The following is a 21,208-nucleotide window of genomic DNA, read 5'->3' on the forward strand; positions in this document are numbered from 1 at the left end:
TTCCTCACTCATTCTCTCCATGTGACCAAACCATTTCAAAACACCCTCTTCTGCTCTCTCAACCACACTCTTTTTATTTCCACACATCTCTCTTACCCTTACATTACTTACTCGATCAAACCACCTCACACCACATATTGTCCTCAAACATCTCATATCCAGCACATCCACCCTCCTGCGCACAACTCTATCCAGAGCCCACGCCTCGCAACCATACAACATTTTTGGAACCACAATTCCTTCAAACATACCCATTTTTGCTTTCCAAGTTAATGTTCTCGACTTCCAAACATTCTTCAAGGCTTCCAGAATTTTCGCCCCCTCCCCCACCCTATGATTCACTTCTGCTTCCATGGTTCCATCCGCTGCCAGATCCACTCCCAGATATCTAAAGCACTTTACTTCCTCCAGTTTTTCTCCATTCAAACTTACCTCCCAATTGACTTGACCCTCAACCCTACTGTACCTAATAACCTTGCTCTTATTCGCATTTGCTCTTAACTTTCTTCTTTCTCACACTTTACCAAACTCAGTCACCAGCTTCTGCAGTTTCTTACATGAATCAGCCACCAGTGCTGTATCATCAGCGAACAACAACTGACTCATTTCCCAAGCTCTCTTATCCACAACAGACTGCATACTTGCCCCTCTTTCCAAAACTCTTGCATTCACCTCCCTAACAACCCCATCCATAAACAAATTACACAACCATGGAGACATCACACACCCCTGCCGCAAACCTACATTCACTGAGAACCAATCACTTTCCTCTCTTCCTACACGTACACATGCCTTACATCCTCGATAAAAACTTTTCACTGCTTCTAACAACTTGCCTCCCACACCATATATTCTTAAAACCTTCCACAGAGCATCTCTATCAACTCTATCATATGCCTTCTCCAGATCCATAAATGCTACATACAAATCCATTTGTTTTTCTAAGTATTTCTCACATACATTCTTCAAAGCAAACACCTGATCCACACATCCTCTACCACTTCTGAAACCACACTGCTCTTCCCCAATCTGATGCTCTGTACATGCCTTCACCCTCTCAATCAATACCCTCCCATATAATTTACCAGGAATACTCAACAAACTTATACCTCTGTAATTTGAGCACTCACTCTTATCCCCTTTGCCTTTGTACAATGGCACTATGCAAGCATTCCACCAATCCTCAGGCACCTCACCATGAATCAGACATACATTATATAACCTTACCAACCAGTCAACAATACTGTCACCCCCTTTTTTTTTTTATAAATTCCACTGCAATACCATCCAAACCTGCTGCCCTCCGGCTTTCATCTTCCGTAAAGCTTTTACTACCTTTTCTCTATTTACCAAATCATTTTCCCTAACCCTCTCACTTTGCACACCACATCGACCAAAACACCCTATATCTGCCACTCTATCATCAAACACATTCAACAGATCTTCAAAATACTCACTCCATCTCCTTCTCACATCACCACTACTTTTTATCACCTCCCCATTAGCCCCCTTCACTGAAGGTCCCATTTGCTCCCTTGTCTAACGCACTTTATTTACCTCCTTCCAAAACATCTTTTTATTCTCCCTGAAATTTAATGATACTCTCTCACCCCAACTCTTATTTGCCCTCTTTTTCACCTCTTGCACCTTTCTCTTGACCTCCTGCCTCTTTCTTTTATACCTCTCCCACTCATTTGCATTTGTTCCCTGCAAAATTGTCCAAATGCCTCTCTCTTCTCTTTCACTAATAATCGTATTTCATCCCACCACTCACTACCTTTTCTAATCAACCCACCTCCCATGCTTCTCATGCCACAAGCATCTTTTGCGCAAGCCATCACTGCTTCCCTAAATACATCCCATTCCTCCCCCACTCCCCTTACCTCCTTTGTTCTCACCTTTTTCCATTCTGTACTCAGTCTCTCCTGGTACTTCCTCACACAAGTCTCCTTCCCAAGCTCACTTACTCTCACCACTCTCTTCACCCCAACATTCTCTCTTCTTTTCTGAAAACCCCCACAAATCTTCACCTTCGCCTCCACATGCCCTGGTTCAATCCATTGACAGCATGCGACCCCAGTATACCACATCGTTCCAATTCACTCTATTCCTTGCACACCTTTCAATCCAATAAGTATCGAATATTATTATCTTTAATTCATTTTGCTTTGTTGCTGTCTCCCGCGTTAGCGACGTAGCGCAAGGAAACAGACAAAAGAATGGCCCAACCCACCCACATACACATGTATATACATACACGCCCACACCTGCAAATATACATACCTATACATCTCAATGTATACATATATATACCCACACAGACATATATATATATATACCCATGTACATAATTCATACTGTCTGCCTTTATTCATTCCCATCGCCACCCCGCCACACATGGAATAACAACAGCCTCCCCAACCCCCTCATATGTGCAGGGTAGCGCTAGGAAAAGACAACAAAGGCCACATTTGTTCACACTCAGTCTCTAGCTGTCATGTAATAATGCACTGAAACCACAGCTCCCTTTCCACATCTAGGCCCCACAGAACTTTCCATGGTTTACCCCAGACGCTTCACATGCCCTGGTTCAGTCCATTGACAGCACGTCGACTCCGGTATACCACATCGTTCCAATTCACTCTATTCCTTGCACGCCTTTCACCTTCCTGCATGTTCAGGCCCCGATCACTCAAAATCTTTTTCACTCCATCTTTCCACCTCCAATTTGGTCTCCCACTTCTCCTCGTTCCCTCCACCTCTGACACATATATCCTCTTGGTCAATCTTTCCTCACTCATTCTCTCCATGTGACCAAACCATTTCAAAACACCCTCTTCTGCTCTCTGAACCACACTATTTTTATTACCACACATCTCTCTTACCCTTACATTACTTACTCGATCAAACCACCTCACACCACATATTGTCCTGAAACATCTCATTTCCAGCACATCCACCCTCCTGCGCGCAACTCTATCCAGAGCCCATGCCTTGCAACCATACAACATTGTTGGAACCACTATTCCTTCAAACATAGCCATTTTTGCTTTCCGTGATAATGTTCTCGACTTCCATACATTCTTCAAGGATCCCAGAATTTTCGCCCCCTCCCCCACCCTATGATTCACTTCCGCTTCCATGGTTCCATCCGCTGCCAAACCCACTCCCAGATATCTAAAACACTTATCCTCCTGTTTTTCTCCATTCAAACTTAACTCCCAATTTACTTGACCCTCACCCCTACTGTACCTAATAACCTTGCTCTTATTCACATTTACTCTCGACTTTCTTCTTTCGCACACTTTACCAAACTTGGTCACCAGCTTCTGCAGTTTCTCACATGAATCAGCCACTAGCGCTGTATCATCAGCGAACAACAACTGACTCACTTCCCAAGCTCTCTCATCCACAACAGACTGCATACTTGCCCCTCTTTCCCAAACTCTTGCATTCACCTACCCAACAACCCCATCCATAAACAAATTAAACAACCATGGAGACTTCACACACCCCTGCCACAAACCTACATTCACTGAGAACCAATCACTTTCCTCTCTTCCTACACGTACACATGCCTTACATCCTCGATAAAAACTTTTCACTGCTTCTAACAACTTGCCTCCCACACCATATATCCTTATTACCTTCCACAGAGCATCTCTATCAACTCTATCATATGCCTTCTCCAGATCCATAAATGCTACATAGAAATCCATTTGCTTTTCTAAGTATTTCTCACATACATTCTTCAAAGCAAACACCTGATCCACACATCCTCTACCACTTCTGAAACCACACTGCTCTTCCCCAATCTGATGCTCTGTACATGCCTTCACCCTCACAATGAATACCCTCCCATATAATTTCCCAGGAATACTCAACAAACTTATACCTCTGTAATTTGAGCACTCACTCTTATCCCCTTTGCATTTGTACAGTGGCACTATGGAAGCATTTTGCCAATCCTCAGGCACCTCACCATGAATCATACATGCATTAAATAACCTTACCAACCAGTCAACAATACAGTCACCCACTTTTTTAATAAATTCCACTGCAATACCATCCTAACCCGTTGCCTTGCCATCTTTCATCTTCCGCAATGCTTTTACTACCTCTTCTCTGTTTACCAAATCATTTTCCCTAACCCTCTCACTTTGCACAGCACCTCGATCAAAACACCCTATATCTGCCACTCTATCATCAAACCCATTCAACAAACCTTCAAAATACTCACTCCATCTCCTTCTCACATCGCCACTACTTGTTATCACCTCCCTGTTAGCCCCCTTCACTGAAGATCCCATTTGTTCCCTTGTCTTATGCACTTTATGTACCTCCTTCAAAATATCTTTTTATTCTCCCTAAAATTTAATGATACTCTCTCACCCCAACTCTCATTTGCCCTCTTTTTCACCTCTTGCACCTTTCTCTTAACCTCCTGCCTCTTTCTTTTATACATCTCCCACTCATTTGTATTATTTCCCTGCAAAACTCATCCAAATGCCTCTCTCGTCTCTTTCACTAACATGCTTACTTCTTCATCCTACCACTCACTACCCTTTCTAATCAGCCCACCTCCCACGCTTCTCATGCCACAAGCATCTTTTGCGCAAGCCATCACTGATTCCCTAAATACATCCCATACCTCCCCCACTCCCTTTACCTCCTTTGTTCTCACCTTTTTCCATTCTGCATTCAGTCTCTCCTGGTACTTCCTCACACAAGTCTCCTTCCCAAGCTCACTTACTCTCACCATTCTCTTCACCCCAACATTCTCTCTTCTTTTCTGAAAACCTCTACAAATCTTCACCTTTGCCTCCTCAAGATAATGATCAGACATCCCTCCAGTTGCACCTCTCAGCACATTAACATCCAAAAGTCTCTCTTTTGCACGCCTATCAATTAACACATAAGGGAACACATATATATATATATACACATATATATATATATATATATATATATATATATATATATATATATATATATATATATATATATATATATATATATATATTATCCCTGGGGATAGGGGATTAAGAATACTTCCCACGTATTCCCTGCGTGTCGTAGAAGGCGACTAAAAGGGGAGGGAGCGGGGGGCTGGAAATCCTCCCCTCTCTTTTTTTTTTTTTTTTTTTTTTTTTTTTTTTCCAAAAGAAGGAACAGAGGGGGCCAGGTGAGGATATTCCAAAAAAGGCCCAGTCCTCTGTTCTTAACGCTACCTCGCTAATGCGGGAAATGGCAAATAGTTTAAAAGAAAAAAAAAATATATATATATATATATATATATATATATATATATATATATATATATATATATATATATATATATATATATATAATTTTTTTTTTTTTTTTTTTTTTTTATACTTTGGCGCTGTCTCCCGCGTTTGCGAGGTAGCGCAAGGAAACAGACGAAAGAAATGGCCCAACCCCCCCCCCCATACACATGTATATACATATGTCCACACACGCAAATATACATACCTACACAGCTTTCCATGGTTTACCCCAGACGCTTCACTTGCCCTGCTTCAATCCACTGACAGCACGTCAACCCCGGTATACCACATCGCTCCAATTCACTCTATTCCTTGCCCTCCTTTCACCCTCCTGCATGTTCAGGCCCCGATCACACAAAATCTTTTTCACTCCATCTTTCCACCTCCAATTTGGTCTCCCTCTTCTTCTTGCTCCCTCCACCTCCGACACATATATCCTCTTGGTCAATCTTTCCTCACTCATCCTCTCCATGTGCCCAAACCACTTCAAAACACCCTCTTCTGCTCTCTCAACCACGCTCTTTTTATTTCCACACATCTCTCTTACCCTTATGTTACTCACTTGATCAAACCACCTCACACCACACATTGTCCTCAAACATCTCCTTTCCAGCACATCCATCCTCCTGCGCACAACTCTATCCATAGCCCACGCCTCGCAACCATACAACATTGTTGGAACCACTATTCCTTCAAACATACCCACCTTTGCTCTCCGAGACAATGTTCTCGACTTCCACACATTCTTCAAGGCCCCCAGAATTTTCGCCCCCTCCCCCACCCTATGATCCACTTCCGCTTCCATGGTTCCATCCGCTGCCAGATCCACTCCCAGATATCTAAAACACTTCACTTCCTCCAGTTTTTCTCCATTCAAACTCACCTCCCAATTGACTTGACCCTCAACCCTACTGTACCTAATAACCTTGCTCTTATTCACATTTACTCTTAACTTTCTTCTTCCACACACTTTACCAAACTCAGTCACCAGCTTCTGTAGTTTCTTACATGAATCAGCCACCAGCGCTGTATCATCAGCGAACAACAACTGACTCAGTTCCCAAGCTCTCTCATCCCCAACAGACTTCATTCTTGCCCCTCTTTCCAAAACTCTTGCATTTACCTCCCTAACAACCCCATCCATAAACAAATTAAACAACCATGGAGACATCACACACCCCTGCCGCAAACCTACATTCACTGAGAACCAATCACTTTCCTCTCTTCCTACACGTACACATGCCTTACATCCTCGATAAAAACTTTTCACTGCTTCTAACAACTTTCCTCCCACACCATATATTCTTAATACCTTCCACAGAGCATCTCTATCAACTCTATCATATGCCTTCTCCAGATCCATAAATGCTACATACAAATCCATTTGCTTTTCTAAGTATTTCTCACATACATTCTTCAAAGCAAACACCTGAAGAATGTATATATATATATATATATATATATATATATATATATATATATATATATATATATATATATATATTTTTATTATTATTATACTTTGTCGCTGTCTCCCGCATTTGCGAGGTAGCGCAAGGAAACAGACGAAAGAAATGGCCCAACCCCCCCATACACATGTATATACACACGTCCACACACGCAAATATACATACCTACACAGCTTTCCATGGTTTACCCCAGACGCTTCACATGCCTTGATTCAATCCACTGACAGCACGTCAACCCCGGTATACCACATCGCTCCAATTCACTCTATTCCTTGCCCTCCTTTCACCCTCCTGCATGTTCAGGCCCCGATCACACAAAATCTTTTTCACTCCATCTTTCCACCTCCAATTTGGTCTCCCTCTTCTTCTTGCTCCCTCCACCTCCGACACATATATCCTCTTGGTCAATCTTTCCTCACTCATCCTCTCCATGTGCCCAAACCACTTCAAAACACCCTCTTCTGCTCTCTCAACCACGCTCTTTTTATTTCCACACATCTCTCTTACCCTTACGTTACTCACTTGATCAAACCACCTCACACCACACATTGTCCTCAAACATCTCATTTCCAGCACATCCATCCTCCTGCGCACAACTCTATCCATAGCCCACGCCTCGCAACCATACAACATTGTTGGAACCACTATTCCTTCAAACATACCCATTTTTGCTTTCCGAGATAATGTTCTCGACTTCCACACATTCTTCAAGGCCCCCAGAATTTTCGTCCCCTCCCCCTCCCTATGATCCATATCCGCTTCCATGGTTCCATCCGCTGCCAGATCCACTCCTAGATATCTAAAACACTTCACTTCCTCCAGTTTTTCTCCATTCAAACTCACCTCCCAATTGACTTGACCCTCAACCCTACTGTACCTAATAACCTTGCTCTTATTCACATTTACTCTTAACTTTCTTCTTCCACACACTTTACCAAACTCAGTCACCAGCTTCTGCAGTTTCTCACATGAATCAGCCACCAGCGCTGTATCATCAGCGAACAACAACTGACTCACTTCCTAAGCTCTCTCATCCCCAACAGACTTCATCCTTGCCCCTCTTTCCAAAACTCTTGCATTTACCTCCCTAACAACCCCATCCATAAACAAATTAAACAACCATGGAGACATCACACACCCCTGCCGCAAACCTACATTCACTGAGAACCAATCACTTTCCTCTCTTCCTACACGTACACATGCCTTACATCCTCGATAAAAACTTTTCACTGCTTCTAACAACTTTCCTCCCACACCATATATTCTTAATACCTTCCACAGAGCATCTCTATCAACTCTATCATATGCCTTCTCCAGATCCATAAATGCTACATACAAATCCATTTGCTTTTCTAAGTATTTCTTACATACATTCTTCAAAGCAAACACCTGATCCACACATCCTCTACCACTTCTGAAACCACACTGCTCTTCCCCAATCTGATGCTCTGTACATGCCTTCACCCTCTCAATCAATACCCTCCCATATAATATATATATATATATATATATATATATATATATATATATTTTTTTTTTCACCTCTTGCACCTTTCTCTTGACCTCCTGTCTCTTTCTTTTATACATCTCCCACTCAATTGCATTTTTTCCCTGCAAAAATCGTCCAAATGCCTCTCTCTTCTCTTTCACTAATACTCTTACTTCTTCATCCCACCACTCACTACCCTTTCTAATCAACCCACCTCCCACTCTTCTCATGCCACAAGCATCTTTTGCGCAATCCATCACTGATTCCCTAAATACATCCCATTCCTCCCCCACTCCCCTTGCTTCAATTGTTCTCACCTTTTTCCATTCTGTACTCAGTCTCTCCTGGTACTTCTTCACACAGGTCTCCTTCTCAAGCTCACTTACTCTCACCACCCTCTTCACCCCAACATTCACTCTTCTTTTCTGAAAACCCATACAGATCTTCACCTTAGCCTCCACAAGATAATGATCAGACATCCCTCCAGTTGCACCTCTCAGCACATTAACATCCAAAAGTCTCTCTTTCGCACGCCTGTCAATTAACACGTAATCCAATAACGCTCTCTGGCCATCTCTCCTACTTACGTAGGTGAGAGAGTATCATTAAATTTTAGGGAGAATAAAAAGATGTTCTGGAAGGAGGTAAATAAAGTGCGTAAGACAAGGGAGCAAATGGGAACTTCAGTGAAGGGCGCAAATGGGGAGGTGATAACAAGTAGTGGTGATGTGAGAAGGAGATGGAGTGAGTATTTTGAAGGTTTGTTGAATGTGTTTGATGATAGAGTGGCAGATATAGGGTGTTTTGGTCGAGGTGGTGTGCAAAGTGAGAGGGTTAGGGAAAATGATTTGGTAAACAGAGAAGAGGTAGTGAAAGCTTTGCGGAAGATGAAAGCCGGCAAGGCAGCAGGTTTGGATGGTATTGCAGTGGAATTTATTAAAAAAGGGGGTGACTGTATTGTTGACTGGTTGGTAAGGTTATTTAATGTATGTATGACTCATGGTGAGGTGCCTGAGGATTGGCGGAATGCGTGCATAGTGCCATTGTACAAAGGCAAAGGGGATAAGAGTGAGTGCTCAAATTACAGAGGTATAAGTTTGTTGAGTATTCCTGGTAAATTATATGGGAGGGTATCGATTGAGAGGGTGAAGGCATGTACAGAGCATCAGATTGGGGAAGAGCAGTGTGGTTTCAGAAGTGGTAGAGGATGTGTGGATCAGGTGTTTGCTTTGAAGAATGTATGTGAGAAATACTTAGAAAAGCAAATGGATTTGTATGTAGCAATTATGGATCTGGAGAAGGCATATGATAGAGTTGATAGAGATGCTCTGTGGAAGGTATTAAGAATATATGGTGTGGGAGGCAAGTTGTTAGAAGCAGTGAAAAGTTTTTATCGAGGATGTAAGGCATGTGTACGTGTAGGAAGAGAGGAAAGTGATTGGTTCTCAGTGAATGTAGGTTTGCGGCAGGGGTGTGTGATGTCTCCATGGTTGTTTAATTTGTTTATGGATGGGGTTGTTAGGGAGGTAAATGCAAGAGTTTTGGAAAGAGGGGCAAGTATGAAGTCTGTTGGGGATGAGAGAGCTTGGGAAGTGAGTCAGTTGTTGTTCGCTGATGATACAGCGCTGGTGGCTGATTCATGTGAGAAACTGCAGAACCTGGTGACTGAGTTTGGTAAAGTGTGTGGAAGAAGAAAGTTAAGAGTAAATGTGAATAAGAGCAAGGTTATTAGGTACAGTAGGGTTGAGGGTCAAGTCAATTGGGAGGTGAGTTTGAATGGAGAAAAACTGGAGGAAGTGAAGTGTTTTAGATATCTGGGAGTGGATCTGGCAGTGGATGGAACCATGGAAGCGGAAGTGGATCATAGGGTGGGGGAGGGGGTGAAAATTCTGGGGGCCTTGAAGAATGTGTGGAAGTCGAGAACATTATCTCGGAAAGCAAAAATGGGTATGTTTGAAGGAATAGTGGTTCCAACAATGTTGTATGGTTGCGAGGCGTTGGCTATGGATAGAGTTGTGCGCAGGAGGATGGATGTGCTGGAAATGAGATGTTTGAGGACAATGTGTGGTGTGAGGTGGTTTGATCGAGTGAGTAACGTAAGGGTAAGAGAGATGTGTGGAAATAAAAAGAGCGTGGTTGAGAGAGCAGAAGAGGGTGTTTTGAAGTGGTTTGGGCACATGGAGAGGATGAGTGAGGAAAGATTGACCAAGAGGATATATGTGTCGGAGGTGGAGGGAACGAGGAGAAGAGGGAGACCAAATTGGAGGTGGAAAGATGGAGTGAAAAAGATTTTGTGTGATCGGGGCCTGAACATGCAGGAGGGTGAAAGGAGGGCAAGGAATAGAGTGAATTGGAGCGATGTGGTATACCGGGGTTGACGTGCTGTCAGTGGATTGAATCAAGGCATGTGAAGCGTCTGGGGTAAACCATGGAAAGCTGTGTAGGTATGTATATTTGTGTGTGTGGATGTATGTATATACATGTGTATGGGGGGGGGGGTTGGGCCATTTCTTTCGTCTGTTTCCTTGCGCTACCTCGCAAACGCGGGAGACAGCGACAAAGTATAAAAAAAAAAAAAATATATATATATATATATATATATATATATATATATATATATATATATATATATATATATCGAATATAAATGGCCATTCACATACATATACATAACACATACACATGTACTTGAAATACATACACTTATGTAGATATATACATATATTCACATGCATATTCATACCTGCTTACCTTCATCCATTCCTAGCGTTACCCTGCCCCGCATGGAACAGCATTGATACACCCTGCTTCAGTGAAGTAGCTCCAGGAAAACAGACAAAAAAGGACGCATTCATTCACACTTTCTCTCTAGTTTTGATATATGATGCACTGAAACCACAGCTCGCTATTCACATCTAGGCCCCACAGACCCTTCCATGGTTTACCCCAGACTTTTCACATGCCTTGGTTTAGTCTATTGACAGTACATTGACCCCAGTACACCACATCGTTGTCGTTCACTCTATTCCTTGCATCCCTCTTTCCCTCGTGTATGTTCAGGCTCCAATCACTCAAAATCTTTTTCACTCCATGCTTCCACCTCCAATTTGGTCTCCTACTTCTCCTTGTTCCCTCCACCTCTTACACATGTATCTTCTTTTTCAATCTTTCCTCACTCATTCTCTCCATATGTTCATACCATTTCAACACACCCTCTTATGCTCTGTCAACCACACTCTTTTTATTTCCACACGTCTTTCTTATTCTTTCATTGCTTACTGATCAAACCACCTCACACCACATATTGTCCTCAAACATTTCATTTCCAACACATCCACAATCCTCCGTACAACCTTATCTATAGCCTATGCCTCACACCCTTATGATATTTTCGGAACTAGTATTCCTTCATACATACCCATTTTTGCTCGCCGAGAGTAATGTTCCCTCCTTCCACACATTCTTCATCACTCCCAGAACTTTCGTCCCCTCCCCCACCCTGTGACTCACTTCCATTTCTCTGGTTTCATTTGCTGCTATGTCCACTCCCAGATATCTAAAACACCCCACTTCCTCCAATTTTTCTCCATTCAAACTTACATCCCAGTTAACTTGTCCCTCAACCCTAGTGACCCTGCTCTTATTCATATTTACTCTCAACTATCTCCTTTCACACACTTTTTGAAACCGTCACCACATTTTTTTGAAACTCTGTCACCAACTTCTGCAGTTTCTCACTTGAATCAGCCACTAGAGCTGTATCAAATGCAAACAACAACTGACTCTCTTCCCAGGCCTTCTCATCCCCAACAGTATATGACGGCTAGAGAGTGGATGTGAGTGAATTAGGCAATTTTTTTTCTGGTGATGCCTCGATAATGCAGGAAACAGTGAACAGGTATGAAAGAAAAAGTTTATTACTATAATTATTTGGTAAAATCTATCACATATGAAAGAATTAAATGATATGTTTTTCTTATCCTAAAATCCACCACACAGGAGATGGGTGCGGTGTCATAAGCCTGCTACGGTGAAAGGGTTGAGCCTTTAACAGCAAGGATTATTTCTAGTTGGTTCTGGAAGCTGGCTCTGTCACAACAAAGGCTGTTTGCAAGAGCCCATGATGTAAGTATATTGGCTTCCACCTGTCGTTGCATGAAATTAGGAAAGCGGTGTTTGGCATTTGACAAATGATTTGATCAGTGGTACTTTTGTGTAAATAAATTTGACCTTCCTCTTGTGGCTTTTAGTACCATGCCCTCAGCAGACAGTAGCCCAGCGCAGTCAGTTGCCATTAACCCTTACAGGGTTGTATTGCTTTTAGAGTCCATCATCACATATCAGTTGAAAGAGAAATCCAAAGATTATTTTTTTTCGTCTCAAATTATGAATTAATATCTAGAATTTAATATGTTTTGGAAGGAGGTAAATAATGTGCATAAGACATGAGAACAAGTAGGAACTTATCACTGAAGGGGACAAGGGAGGAAGCGATGACAGGTAGTGATGAAGCGAGTATTTTGAAGGTTTATTGAATGTGTTTGATGATAGAATGGCAGATGTAGGGTGCTTTGGTTGGGCTGGTGTGTGACATGAGAGAGTCAGAGAGAATGGTTTTTTTTGAAGAAAGAAGAGGTGGTGAAAGCCTTGCTGGAGATGAAATCCCACAGGGCAGTGGGTTTGGATGGTATTGCAGTTGAATTTATTGAGGAAGGTGGTGACTTGTGTTGTTGTTTGGTTGGTAAAGATATTCATTGTATGTATGGCTAATGGTGAAATGCCTGAGAATTAGTGGAATACATATATAGTGCCATTGTATAAAGGCAAAGGGGATAAAGGTGAGTGTTCAAAGTACAGAGGCATGTTTGCTGAGTATCCTTGGAAAATTGTGTGGGATATTGTTTGAGAGGGTGAAAGCATGTACAGAGCATCAGTTTGGGAGGAGCAGTGTGGTTTCAGAGATGATAAAGGATGTGTAGATCTGGTGTTTGCTTTGAAGAATGTGTGTGAGAAATACTTAGAGAAACAGATGAATTTGTATGTAGCATTTTTGGATCTGGAGAAGGCATATGATAGGATTGATAGAGATGCTTTGTGGAAGATCTTAAGGGTATATGGTGTAGGAGGTAAGCTGCTAGAAGCAGTGAAAGGTTTTGATCAAGGGTGTAATGCATGTGTACATGTAGTAAGAGAGGAGAGTGATTGGTTCCCAGTGAAGGTCGGTCTGTGGCAGGGGAGTGAGTTGTCCCCATGGTTGTTTGATTAGTTTATGGATGGAGTGGTTAGGGAAGTAAATACAAGAGTTTGGGAGAGAAGGGCATGTATGAAGTCTGTTGGGGATGAGAGGGCCTTGGAAGTGAGTCAGTTGTTTTTTGCCAGTGATGCAGCACTGGTGGGTGATTTGAAAGAGAAACTGCAGAAGTTGGTGACTGAGTTTGGAAAAGTGTGTGAAAGGAGAAAGATTAGAGTAAATGTGAATAAGAGCAAGGTTATTAGGTTCAGTAGCGTTAAGGGATAAGTTAGTTGTGTTGTGAGTTTGAATGGAGAAAAATTGGAGGAAGGGAAGTGTTTTAGATATCTGGGAGTGGACTTAGTAGCGAATGGAACCATGGAAATAGACGTGAGTCATATTGTGGGGGAGGGGGCAAAGGTTCTGGGAGTGATGAATAATGTGTGGAAGGAGAGAACGTCATCTCGAAGAGCAAAAATGGGTATGTTAGAATGAATGGTAGTTCCAACAATATTATGTGGTTGCAAGGCTTGGGCTGTAGGTAGGGTTGTATGGAGGAGGATGGATGTGGTAGAAATAAAATGTTTGAGGACAATATGTGGTGTAAGGTGTTTTGATTAATTAATGAAAATGTAAGAGAGATATATGGAAATGAAGAGTGTGGTTGAGAGAGCAGAAGAGTGTGTTGAAATGGTTTGGACATAAGGAGATAATGAGTGAGGAAAGGTTGACAAAAAAGGATATACTTGAGAATTGAGGGACCAAATTGGAGGTGGAAGGATGGAGTGGAAAAGATTTTGAGCGATCAGGGCCTGAACATACAGGAGTGTGAGAGGTGTTCAAGTAATAGAGTGAATTGGAATGATGTGGTGTATTGGGGTCGACATGTTTTCAGTGAACTGAACCAGGGTATGTGAAACATTTGTGGTAAACAGTGGGAAGGTCTGTGGGGCTTGGTTGTGGATAGGGAGCTGTGGTTTTGGTGCATTACTTATAACAGCTAGAGACTGAGTGTAAGCAAATGTGGTCCTTTTTTTCCTGTGTTTTCCTGGCACTACCTCTGTGGTGAAGGGGATGGCGATGCTGGTTTCTATGAGGTGGGGTGGTGCTGGGAGTGGATGAAGGCAGAAAAGTATGAATATGTATGTCTGTATGTGTGTGTATATGTATGTATATGGGTATATGCATATGCTGATATGTTCATGTATGTGTATGTGCATGTATGTATATATGTGTGTGTATATGTGTGGATGCATCTTTCATCATCTGTGTCCTGGTGCTACCTCGCTGAGACAGGAAGTGGCGATCAAATGTAGTAATAGATTTGAAATTCAAGTAAAGAAAGTACTTAGAAAGTTATGTTAAACACCTTTGTGTCAGTGTGGTCCGCTGCTTAGTGAGGGGCAGAAGATGGGCTGTGCTTGACATGTCTGAGCTTATGATAAGGAGAGGGAATTGGGAGAGTATATTTGTTTCTTTTTGACTAGGTTTTGTCTGTTTTATTTCATACACAGGCACAGTGTTGGTGGTGAATGATATTAATTTGTAATATTACAGTATGCATGTTATAGATGAATGATGAGGGAGTTGGTTGGCATGTGTGGAAAAGGTATTGAAGGTTTAGTTTTTCTGTTGAGTTTGATATGACGCTTTGCTTCATGCAGAGACACAGCATTGGTGGTGAATAACATTTATTAACAATTGCACTGTATACAGTAAAATCGGTGTGAGGATGATTGGTTATTAGTTTTTTATTCTTTGGAAAGATTTTTCCTCTTCAGCTATCATATGTTCCCACAGTCTTCCATTGCCCAGGGATTACATAAATAAAAGATTGGATGCAGTTTTTACATTATTCCTTCTGCATGAAGAAAGGCCACACTGGAGTTGGTTGGAGTGGCTTCCATACCTCAGTTAAAAGCTCATTCCCTTGAGGAACTGTATTTGCACCCATCCTGTTTCTCATTCTCATATCTGACATTGATGCAAAAATGTGCCTCAGTTCCATATCATCCTTTGCAGGTAATACAAGAGTAAGATTGGAACTCACATTATTGGATGCCAAAAGGCTACAAAGACATTAATGAAGTCTTTAAGAGGGCAACCAAGAACAACAAACTTTTTAATGAAGATAAGTTTCAACTCCTCTGGTGTGGGGAAAATGAAGAAATAAGAATGACACAGAATACCAGACAGACACATTTGAAGTCATGAAATAAACCTGAAGGACAGAGTAATAATGTCAAATGACCTAACCTTCAGCAAGCACAACAATAATTGTTGATTCATGCAGAAGGGTGTCAGGCTGTATCCTAAAGACCTTCAAGACAAGAAAAGAAAACCAGTGATGATATTCAAGGTGCTAATTTTTTCATGAATATAGCTATTTTATCATCACCCTACAAGGCTTGCAGAATTGCAGAATTAGAAAGTTTACAAAGATCTTTTACAGCCCATTTTAATGTGATAAAGAAACTGAATTACAGGGAATGACTGAAATCTCTGAGGCTGGACTCATGGAGCACAGATGGGAGAGGTATATCATCATTTTTACCTAGAAAATCATAATAGGTATAGTTCCCAATTTACATGCAGAATAACATCCTACTGGCTCAAGGCATGGAAGACCTTGTAAAATACTACCTCTGAAATACAAAGGTGCAATGGGCAAAAAAAGAAAAAACACCATAAACATCCAGGACCCAAGACTTTTCAACACCTTGCCAGTTACCATCAGAAAGAGTATGGAATGCATGTAAGAGAAGTTTGAGAGTGCATTTGACAAGTATCTACAGTGCAACAGATCAGCCTGGCTGTGGGAGCTATGTGGTCCAAAGGGCTGTGGTGTCCAAATGCTTGGTTGGTCAATTACCCAATCCAGTAGCCTGGGCCCAACCTAGACTGTAGAGTTGAAGACCCCCGAAGACTTCAGGTGCCATGATTATCCTGGTCATTAGTTAGGTCATTCAAGAATTGTATGTAGTATGTGGTCACAATGTGCAAAACCTGCAGTTTAACAACCATACGTGGGTACTTGACATTGGCTTGGGTGTGAGTGTGTGTGTGTGCACTTAGGAGTAAAGACATGGTAAATATGTACAAGGTTTAGAGATTGAATCCAAATATCGCAAGCTTCTGGCCTTTCTCCATGCTGGTGGACTTGAGGTTAATTCTATAAGAGCAACACTTTTTATGGAAAGGGTCAAGTCATCTATGATTGCAGTGGCAGCTTTTGATCTGCTACCACTGACATTGAGTGTGGGTATCAGAGTTTAATGCTGTAGGTGCCGATATGTAGGATGGGCCACCAAACACATTTGTCCAAAGATTGATAGGTCAGTTGAGTTTACAGGCAGTCACCTGTTACCCAGTCAAGGCATCTTCTTTAAGGTGGCAATTGTTGGGTAACAGTGGGGGCACAACACTATTCCCCTTCCCCTCATTTTTCGGAGATTAAGGCTTGTATGTTGATGAGGCAGATGGTATAGTCAGTTGATCTTACATGCTTGTAGAAAATGGAATGGTGAGAGCTCAGGTACTGATGTTACAATACTCCCTCTCTCCCCATTCACTGTCATAGACGTTCACCTTTCTGTAGTGGATGGGGCAGCAAAAACATCTGATGCGTGTGATATAGTCATCTGGGTTGAACTCCGCTGTACTTTGGGGAGACACAGGAATAGGCCGATTTGGGGAGGTGGGGGTAGTATGTGTATGTACTTCATGAGGATGGATAGCGATTGCTGGTGGAAAGGGAAGGTGATCAAATGTGTGGACCTGATGGTCTGATTTGTGGTCTGGTGCATGGTCTTGGTGGTCTAGTGCATGGTCCAAGTGGTTATCGTCTGGTGTGTGGTCTGGAACTGGTGGAGATGATGGTGTCTTGGGTTCTTCGTGATAGCAGTAGTGATCCCTAGTCTGGCCCAGTGGTGTTTGTTGCATGGATATAGAAGGTAGGAGATCATCTGGAGGCAGTATAGGTGTCACTGGAAGAGATTAAAAGGAAGAAAGGAAGGGATGGGTAAGAGTTAGGTTTGGGATAAGGACTTCGACAGGGGTGTCAATGTGTGCATGTTTCAAGCAATCAATGGAGATGGTGTCTGTCTTTCCATGGCATTCAATAGTGAAGTGTTTGAGGTTATGAGCAAGCACCTTGAAAGGACCTTCATATGGCTGCCATGAGGGCCGATGAACTGCATCTACCTTTACGAGAACATGGGTCATGGAATGGAGATCTCAAAGAACATACTCAGGTCAATTGGAGGGATGGCAAAGTGGAACATGGCTAGCACAGAACTCAGCCTTTCTAGGTAAGTCTGGGGGTCTGGTAGTGTAGAGGGCAGTGTTGGGATGAAGAATTCCGCAGGGAGCTAGAGAGTGGAACTGTTGGTCAGTTCTGCAGCTGAAAAACCCACATCTTCTTTCATCACTGAGCTGATGCCTAATTGGACAGCCAGAAGGTTGTGGTTCCAGACATCACGATGGGGTAGTTCCATGAGTGAGGCCTTGAGCTGCTGATGAAATATTTCGACCATACCGTTGGAGGATAGGCGTTAAGCTGTGGTGCAGTGATGAGTAGAACCAAGGAACTGAAGGAGGTCCTTCTAAAGGGTTGGCTTGAATTGTTTACCCATGTTCGTGACAACAACAGATGGTTCCTCAAACTGGGAGACCCAACCATGGAGGAAAGCATGGGCATTGAACTCAGCAGACATATCTGTCATGGGTGTAGCTTAGGACATTGCAGTTCAGGAGGTAGCAGTTACTACCCTAAGGGTGAAGGGGACTTACAATATCCATGTCTACTACATCAAACCAGCAGGGAAGGAGTAAAAATTGATGGAGTGAGGCCTGTGTATGATGGTGGACCTTGGAATGCTGGCACTGGAGAGAGGAACGGGCCTAATGCCAGTTATCTGCATTGATCCCTGGCCAAACAACCTGGTGGGTGAGGAGTTGCTGTGTTGCACAGATACCTGGGGGTGTGAGGGAGTGGAGAGCATTAAATATTTGCCTCTGGTGAGGCTTAGGAAAGGGGAAGAGGGTCCAGGTTGAGATATGTCACACATGATTATTAGCCCAGAGCCAGGAATAGGAGCATCTGTGTTATGGAGGGATGATGCTGACCCACAATGGTATATCAACTCAGGATCCTGCTTGGGCAGCTGCGATCATGGTGTAGTTGGTGGAGCTGGAAGGCACAGTTGCACCGACGGAGGGCATTGAGAGGGCATCGGCTGCTGGGTTGTCTGTGCCATTCACTTGATGGATGTCTGTGGTGAACTGAGATATGTAACTCTGATGTCAGGTGAACCAAGGTGAATGGAAATATTGGAAGTGCCATATGAATCTGTAGATCACCAGCAGTTCTCTGTCAAAGGTGCTGTACTTCTCCACTGACATGAATTACTTAGAGAAGATGATGGGTAGCCAGTTATGTTGACACACTGGTGGAGGACAGTCCCTGTTGCAGAGGAGGGATCATTGGTAGAGAGATGTGGGTGCACTTGGTGCATCATATGAGAGAGGGCTCTGTTTAGAGATTTCATCCTTAATTGTGTTGAAGGCGTTATCTGCTTCTAGGTTCTACTTTAGGGTGACACGATAATTCTTTTTGATACAATGATAGAATTTACAATTCCTAAGAATTGTGTAGTCCTTTGTGATAATGACCGTGAAAAACTGTATATAGTGTCCACCTCTTCCAGGGGGCGGATTCTCCCTGCAGACACCTGATGGCCAAGAAATGTCCATTAGGTGATGTCAAATGCATACTTGTTGGGGTTGATATGGAATCCATTATCCGGTAATCATGTGCATAACTGACGTAGGTGCTGCAAGTATTGCTTCTTGTCACTGCTGGCCACTAGAATCTTATTGTCCAGGTATGCATAACTGCCAGAAATGCTGCAAAGTTCTTGGTCTTTAAAGCGTTGAAATGTTTGGGCAGTGTTCCTCAAACCGTAGGGCATCTGGACGAATTCGAATAGGCAGAAGGGGGTCGTCACAGCTGTCTTCAGGATGTCTGTGGGCTTTACTGGAATGTGATGGAAAGCATGAATTGGGTTGATTTTTGAGAAAATCTTCAAACCACAGATCCCAAGGGAGAAGTCTTGTAGGTGAAGAATAGGGTAACAATCTGGGTGCATTAAGTTATTCAAGGCTTGGTAGTTGCCACAAGGATGCCACTCACTGAGGAAAGACTTTGATACCATGTGCAGCTGTCTAAGGGATGGATGATCCCCATCTCAAGCATCTTGCTGAACTCTGCCTCGGCAGCCATCAAATGTTAAAGAGGAAGGTGTCATGGTTTGGTGAATGTAGGATGGCCAGTGGTGTTGATGTGGTGTGTGATTGAACGTTTATTAGTGGCAGTGTCTGGTGATGGCTTGTTGATGTTGGAGAATTTGGATGAAATGTCATTGAATGACATAGATGGATGTGGAGCAGTGGTAGCAACATGGGGGGCTGGGCGTGCTGGAGAGGTGCTTGTGATGGAGGGCTGCAGCTTCTTTGTTCCTCGAGTCTATCAAGGGCATGATGTGCCAGGAAATCATAGCCAGTGATAGGTTGTTAGACCTTGGCTATGATGAAAATGCACTGACACATTTGCTGGAGGCTTAGGTCCAGCATTTGAGGCATCTGGCCAAATGTAGGTGTGGAGGTGCCTTTGGCAGCAAGAACTTCATAATGAGCATGGTGGAGCTTGGCTCCTGATGATGGTGGAATTACGCTTTCAGCCACTCCCATATCAATGAGGAAACGGCAGCCAGAGAGATGGTCAGGTACATACAACACTGGGGCACTCTGATGGGCAGGAGGACTGGCCATCAACAGTTCCTGTTGGTGGCAGTTGCTGGGGGCTTGACTGTTGTGCACTTGCAGGTTGTAAGTGCAGTGAAGTGATGAATGGCCTGAGGTTGTGGGGCATTGAATGGGGTTCTGTGACAAGGAGCAGCTAGATAAGTGTTTTAAGGTGTTGAGCTTAGTAAGGAGGTTCTTTAGGCGACTGAAGGTGGTGGTTGGGGGTGTTAGCATGTGGAGTATGTTCATCCTTGGTTGTGTCATTGACTGGGAGTGTGGAGGATCCAGCAGAGTGTCAGAGGATAAGAGGTTTGCAACAGTGAGGGATTTTCGTGCATGAATCAGGTAGAGCCAATCAGTTATGGCAGCAAGGTTGGACAGCAGTGTGGCATAGGGAATGTGCCAACACCGTTTGGATGTGCTGAGGTAACTGTTGAAAAAACAACATTTGCAGAATGTCTGGAGGACAAGAGCCGTTGGGAGTTTGCCATAGGCTCTCCATTTGAGAAAGAAGCTGAGGTAGTGTCCTAAGACCCATACCAGAGCTCACGAGAAACTGGTCCTGCTTTAGATTCCTGGCAGCATCTGCATTCTGCAGGAGGGTGGTGTTTATTGTCTGATGTTTGTCAGACGTCAGTGGATTCAGGATGATGGTCCGAATGTCCTCCAGGGTTTCTGTTGGAAATGTGGATGTATTTGATCGTGTCATCAGCGATCTGATTAGATGTGAAAATTGACTCTACCTGTACAAACCTCAGTTCTGGTGCTTCCAGTTTGTAGAGTGGGGATTTGTCTTGCAGCACCATACAGGTTGAAAACATTATTACACAAGGTCCTTGCTGGCTGAAGGAGACAGAATCACCTGGGGGTTCAGGAGTGGTCAGCTGGACCTGGCTAATGCAAGAAGGAAGATAGAAAGGTGTGG

General features: G+C 43.0%; 1 protein-coding gene across 10 annotated transcripts in view; it reads left to right on the forward strand.

Moving 5' to 3' along the window:
* LOC139757869 (uncharacterized) overlaps positions 1-21,208 on the forward strand; it is a 283,058-nt gene that overhangs the window by 45,909 nt on the left and 215,941 nt on the right. For all 10 annotated transcript variants that reach the window (XM_071678788.1, XM_071678787.1, XM_071678784.1 and 7 more), the window contains one exon: positions 12,249-12,374. The gene's annotated coding sequence lies outside the window, so the exon portion shown is untranslated. The remainder of the gene's footprint in view (positions 1-12,248; positions 12,375-21,208) is intronic.

This window comes from Panulirus ornatus, chromosome 28 (genome assembly GCF_036320965.1).
Source record: "Panulirus ornatus isolate Po-2019 chromosome 28, ASM3632096v1, whole genome shotgun sequence".
NCBI lineage: Eukaryota > Metazoa > Arthropoda > Malacostraca > Decapoda > Palinuridae > Panulirus > Panulirus ornatus.